Below are 6,419 nucleotides of genomic sequence, written 5' to 3' on the forward strand. Positions count from 1 at the left end.
CACCTGATACCGGACTCAGGCGCCACACCAGGGGACAGGCACGCTCAGAGTTTAACAGTAGTGATGCTGGACCGTCCGAACCAAAGATAAAATCTGTTAAATAATAAATAACACACGCAGGCGCCTCAAAACACAAGTGTCCCGAAGAGCCACTAAAATCATCCTCAAACACAAAGCCTGTTGCTGGATTCCTTGCCACCGAATCCGTCGTCAGTCGAAAGAGCACTAAAGCCGTAAATCAACATTGTCGGTCGCTTTTCTTTCAGTTCACTATAATCCCGGCGAGCGGTTCTTTGCTCTCGGCGTGTGTAAATGAGAAAACCACACAATCGGTCTTCCAGGGATGATGAGCGGCGTCCGCACAGCTGCTGCTGCTGATTCCCCGGCCTCTTCAAGTGTCTCCTCGCGGCGACAACAACAAACAGGAATGGCGCCCCAGCCTTGGGGAAAGGCCACTTGAGTGAGGCTCTAGCCAAGCAGTTGGCGCACACAAAAACACCCCCCTTCTCTCTCTCTCTCTCTCTCTCTCCACACGACACTACACTCGGTCCAAGCAGGTCAGTCCTTCGTCTGATCCCTGAGATCCAAAGTCTGGGGACTGGAGTGGCTCTGATGGACTAGGTGGAGAAGATGGAACCAACGTTGTATGTTGTATCTCCTTCAGAACCCCTCACGTACGTGTGTGTGCGTGTGTGGTCAATCTGTGCATTATGGCCAGGGAGAGAGGGAGGGAGGGAGGGAGAGAGACAAAGGAGGGAGGGATGGAGGTAGAGAGGAGTGTTTCAGATCTATTACCACAAAGACCGCCTGCGAGAGGGCCCCAACAATGAGGCTGAAACGCAGTCACCCCATTCCATACCGCCTCACGCTCTAAATGGAAAGCAAAAATCAGCTTTCAGCCACCCAGTTCGTTGTTTTGTGTGCTAAGGTTGAAAGGGAGAAGTTACGTGGAAAGTGTGTGTTTGCTTGTTGTTCTTTTTTCCTTTGATTTGGTTGCAACAAACACTGGTCGCACCATGTTGAAAGCTAGGAGAGAAATGCACATTTCAAGAGCTTTTGTATGCCACAGAAATGTATTGTCTTAGAAACAGTGCAATGAGGCTGGGAGGTTTGACGGATGTTTGACGGATAAAGTTTGGATTTAATTACTTGTTTCAGTTTGAGTTACACTTGAGAAATAAAAATGATAACACATTATAAATGTATTTAAAATAATTCATTTTAAACTTTCTAGGTTTTGGTTCTAAATGTATAGAAATTTGTTATAAACTAAATTAAAATATACTCTACAAGCTGGATTATTTTGATCCTAATTTTTGATAACATTTAGATATTTCTCAGTCTAGACTCTGCAGTGTGTGTCAGCGATCCTGCTCACTTTGGCGTGGTGATGAATTAAATATTACCGCCACTAGATACATGGTTCAGCTTTCGCTTCTTAGATCGCCTCCCCTCTCCTTGGCAACGGTAGTCATGACAACAGACCGGGACACAGGAAATGGGAGAGGAGAAGGGGTGACAGATAAAGGGGACATCGAGAAGTGTCTCTTACCAAAGATGGCGGCCGTGTAAACAAATAAGCATGGTTTATTCCCTGTTAATTTGGTTGGGCGAAGAAAATCTTAATTAAATATTCTATTAATAGGCCTTGTAGTTTTTACATCAAGCTTTAAATAAGGATGAGGTGTATGGATATTTGGTTTTATCACGCATTTTCCATGCGACAGGTTAACTGCTTCTACACTTCTCATGAACGAGGACTTCACTGACCTTCGTAATATGTTTACCTGTATATCTAAATCTTCATATTGCAAATATTTTAATAACATCTCATTAAAATTAAATAACAAATATTATAATTGTGTTAGGCAATGCGATTTATCGTTTAAACCCATGCATTTGTGTAATTTGGGTCGCATGACATGACTTGTCTTACCTCAGGACTACCACTAGAGGCTGCCGTTGCTTCACTGAAGCATGTTCATGTTGTACTATAGTTCTCTTGTCTAGGTGCGGTTCGGTTTATATTAGTCTTGAGTAAAGTAATGCACTAAGTAAATGGCTCAGAATACATTGACCATTTAGGTGTGTGTGTTTATATTTTAGTAGGCCAACAATTGTTTACTTCTGTAACTGCTTTTGCAAAGTAAATCTTTATTTGCAATGTCTAAGCTCTTGATTTTAATTGAGAAAACGCAAAGGACATAAAGAAGAAAAAGCTCATCAAGTCGGTTTTGATATGGGCATAAAATATCAATTTATTACTTTGCACATTAACACAAGTATTCCCTGCAGGCTAAAAAAAGGAAAAAAAGTATATAACATCACATAATAGCAATAACAGCAAATGATTAGGCACCCTTGTTTCAGGGGCCAGAGGAAGTCCCGCCCCTTCAAACTTTTTAAAAAGGGTTCCATTCATATAGAATCAGACCAAACCGTTCTGATTCTATTGTTCTATTGCTATTGGACAATCACACAGCGAAGAGACCACTAGCTGGAAAACAAAAAACGGTAAGCTACAACACACCCCGAACAAGGAACCAAAAATAAGAAAAAAACAAAACAAAATTAAATTACACAATACACAATGTCAACTTACAAATCGATTAAGATATAATCATATATATCAAAGTCATAGGAATTACAAAATAAACCATGCTCTCTTTCAATAAGGGCCCGAAAGAATGTATGGATCCATTTCGTGTTCTTTTTAAAAAGGTTATAAAGAGGTAATCCTGTTCCGTAGGTGCCGCTAGGTTTCGCTAAAACTCACCACCGCCACACAAAGAGTAAGTGCATTTGTGTGAGGATGGTACATAGGTGCCAAGGACACAGGATGGGGGGGTGTGGTGGGTGGGGGCACAAAAACCAGGAAGGGAGAGGAGACCCCTTCCTGAGGAGGGGAGGTGAGGAGCAGGGGCAGATCTCTCCAGGTCCGTGTTTTTTTTTTTTGAAGAAAGGGGTACCTCGTTTGAATGTGGACGCCGGGCAGAGATCGGCCCCCGCCCGGCCCTCACCCCCCGGGGAGAACCGGGCAACGCCAGCCGAAGAACCGACGGCAGGTGTGTTTGTAGGAATCTTTAAAATACGTCGGGTCGGTTGGAGACTGGACAGATTTTGCTAGCCTTAAAACAGTCTCACTTTTAAAATCGACGCTTTACCTAAGAAAAACTGTCGATGCTTTTCCTCCTTGTCATCATAATCAATTTTTTTTCTTACTTTTATATATTTTTTTTTAAAAAGGACAAAATTAATGGCATGCAGGCGGGGTGATCAAATAAAACGGAGTCAACAGAGCCATTTCACGAAATGCACGTCCCCACTGATTGATACAAGCAAGAGAAAAGATACAAATAAAAAGTACACACAAACAAACGACAATAACTGACCGAGAGAGCCACAAAGAGAGAATAATTATAGCTTGATTTCTTCGCGTCTGAAAAACTACATATTGGAATAATATTGCTTTGCAATGTCGAGTTGAAACACGGGGAGTGATTGCTGATCCTATATCATAAGAACGTCGTGGGAGCTCGAAAAAAAACAAACCTTGTGCCGACAGACGAATCCTGAAGCCTTTCGAAAAACATTTCATGTCTCACTCGGCTGAGAAAACTAGTGCACATTAAAAAAAAATTCTAAACAAAATCAACAAAGTGTAACCGCCCCCGTCTGGATTAATTTATTGCATGCAATGCCTGGGCAACACACCTCTTCTTCCAGAACCCAGCGAAAAAAACGGCTCACCGGCCCCTCCCACATTCCACTCCTGCCCTCCCATTGGCCGAGGCCGAACGCCCACGCGCCCGGCAGGCGGGTGCTCAAACTCATCCATAGTAAACCTGCTGCTTTACGGGTGGTTTATTACAAAATGGTTTCCCGCCGAGCTGCCCTCCTGGCGAGGCGTGTGCGTCGACGACTCCCCCTGGGCGCCCTAAACTCTCTCCCGCCCTCCCGTCGCACGCCGTGGGGGGGGGCCACCGTCAGGGTTGCCAGATTGGGCACAATATTCCCACCCAATCTGGCAACCCCGGCCACCGTAGTGTGGCTGTCGCTATGGCTACCACTGGTGTTCCCAGAATCAGTTGGTTAAGTGTTTGTGTTGAAAGGGGGGGGGGGGAAATAGGTGAGTCAGTGCTAATGCTTATTGTCAATTTATTAAATACAAGGGTAAAAATGCATAAATGTACAAAAGAAACTGAACAAAAAAAAACACGTTTTAAGAGCCTTCTAGATATCCGCGTTGTCGCTCGAAGAGGACGAACAACAATAGAAAAGAACCGTTGGTTTTTCTTAGAAGTTTGAAGTTAAAAAATAAATCCAATTCGTCGCTGCCCCACGGTTATTCTTTTTTAAAAGTCCAATCCCCTGCGCTTTACCATTCAGACGTTCTCCGTCTCCACAACACCACCACCGCCTTGTTAAGCCTCGACCACCAATCAGCGTCCTGCTCAGCCACACCCTCACTAACGAGCAGGGGCATCAACCAATCAGCTGCCTGCTCATCCACACCCTATCCCTAACAAGCAGAGGCTGACTCCAATCTTTACTCACAACGGTAGCTACAAAAAAGGAGTATAAAATCAACCATCCTGCAGCCTCTCTCTCCTCCTCCTCGTCTTCCCTCTCCTTCTCATGGCCAGAATGCTACCATTAAGTTTTCCAACACAAAACTCCGCTCACCCACAGGCTCACTCTAAAAGTCACTATATAAAAACTACACAAGTGGCTTTGCTACCAAACCTTAAAATGTCATCACCATAGTAACAACAAGAACAACAACACAGAACAATAACAACACCGACGGTCATCTACCGATTTCTAAACAACAATATTTTTTCAAGAGAATGTCCACTAAAACGTCTTATATTAAACTTTTACAAATCTGTTTTTGTGTCGATTCTTATGTATAAATGCATAAAAGGTCAGGTGAGTTGTTTGACTGCGCTCCATTTCTGTCCCCCTTCGCCTGGGTCAGTATCAGCGATGGCCGGACACACACACACACACACACACACACACAATACAGGATGGCTAGCACCTCTATTGTGGGGAAGAGATTAAAATAAAACAACCAATCCTCTTTTGACAGTGTATCAACATCGCTTCCCATGGGGTGATTATCCGGGCTCTGTGGCTTGAAGCCCTACCGCACTCAGACAGCGCCATCTGGTGGCCAAATCCGGAGCCACAGGTGAATGAATCTAAACGCACACTAAACCGCTGCTACATGAAAAGGCCCAAGCCTGTTTCCCCTGGAAACCAATCGGGTCACTCCACACTGCTGCTGCTGCTATGGTAACCGCTCTGAGACAGTTTCGACTGTACACAGAAAAGCGGACGGTGTCGCAAGTGACATTGAAAGTCACGTTTGATTTCACCAGCCATACAGCCAACATTTGTAGGATACAGAGTTCGCAAAAAACCAGTGAAGTAGTATTTGTTAGGACCGAAAAACGCACAGTTTTGTGTGAGTGACCAAAGAGGTTTCGCTGAATAACAGACCTGGGACTACTGCCAATACCTCCCCCTGGAGGGGGGAAAAGATACGTAATCTGCTTAAAAGTTGCTCTCATAGATTTAAATATAAGTAATATATGTCCTGTATGTGTGAATATAAAAACATCAACATCTGAGGCTTTTACAGCAGTTTTCCCTTTACAATGCAGTGGCTTGCAATGAAACGCACACACACACACACACACACACACACACACACACACACACACACTCCTTACCGACCCCTTGTATACACACAGGCACTGCCATACACAAAAGCAAACACACACACACTTATTTGTTGCTAAATGAAGGGGGGAGCAGTGGATTTGACCAAGGTCACCTCGCTTTTGTAGAAGACTGTAAAGAAACGAACCGAACGCGCATAAAAAGGAACAAAAAATATATGCATCATATATTTAGATATTTATATATAGACATATTCTGGAAAAAAAAAAAAACTCAACTCCCCTTACCCCCCCTGTAGCCCCGCCCTCCCCCCCTCCCTCCCTCCCCCCCTCCCCCCCTCCCCTTAAAGGAAAACTCAACCCGAGACCTTGTGACAGAGTTGTGCCCGTGCGGGGCTTTGAGGTAAAGGTAGAGTCAGAGTCCTGTGGGCTGATGGGAGCTGCCATGGCAACGCGGCGCCGCCCACCAGCCAGCCCACCCAGCACACGACGGGTCATGTTGTTGTTTCGTGTTTTTTTTCTTTTTCGTTTTTTTTTTTTTTTTACCCCCCCCCCCCCCCCCCGCCCGGTTTAAAAACAAATCAAGGTTTGAGGAACGATCATTCGGTTTGGGTTTTAAAAAAAAAGGAAACAACGGAACCGTCACAGTAATGGCTCGTAATGGGGTCTGTGTGTTGTGTGTCGTCTTGTTAAAAATCGATTGTGCATCGGGTTCCACGGTTGCCACGG

The sequence above is a fragment of the Pollachius pollachius genome (assembly GCF_949987615.1).
Source record: "Pollachius pollachius genome assembly, chromosome: 13".
Lineage (NCBI taxonomy): Eukaryota > Metazoa > Chordata > Actinopteri > Gadiformes > Gadidae > Pollachius > Pollachius pollachius.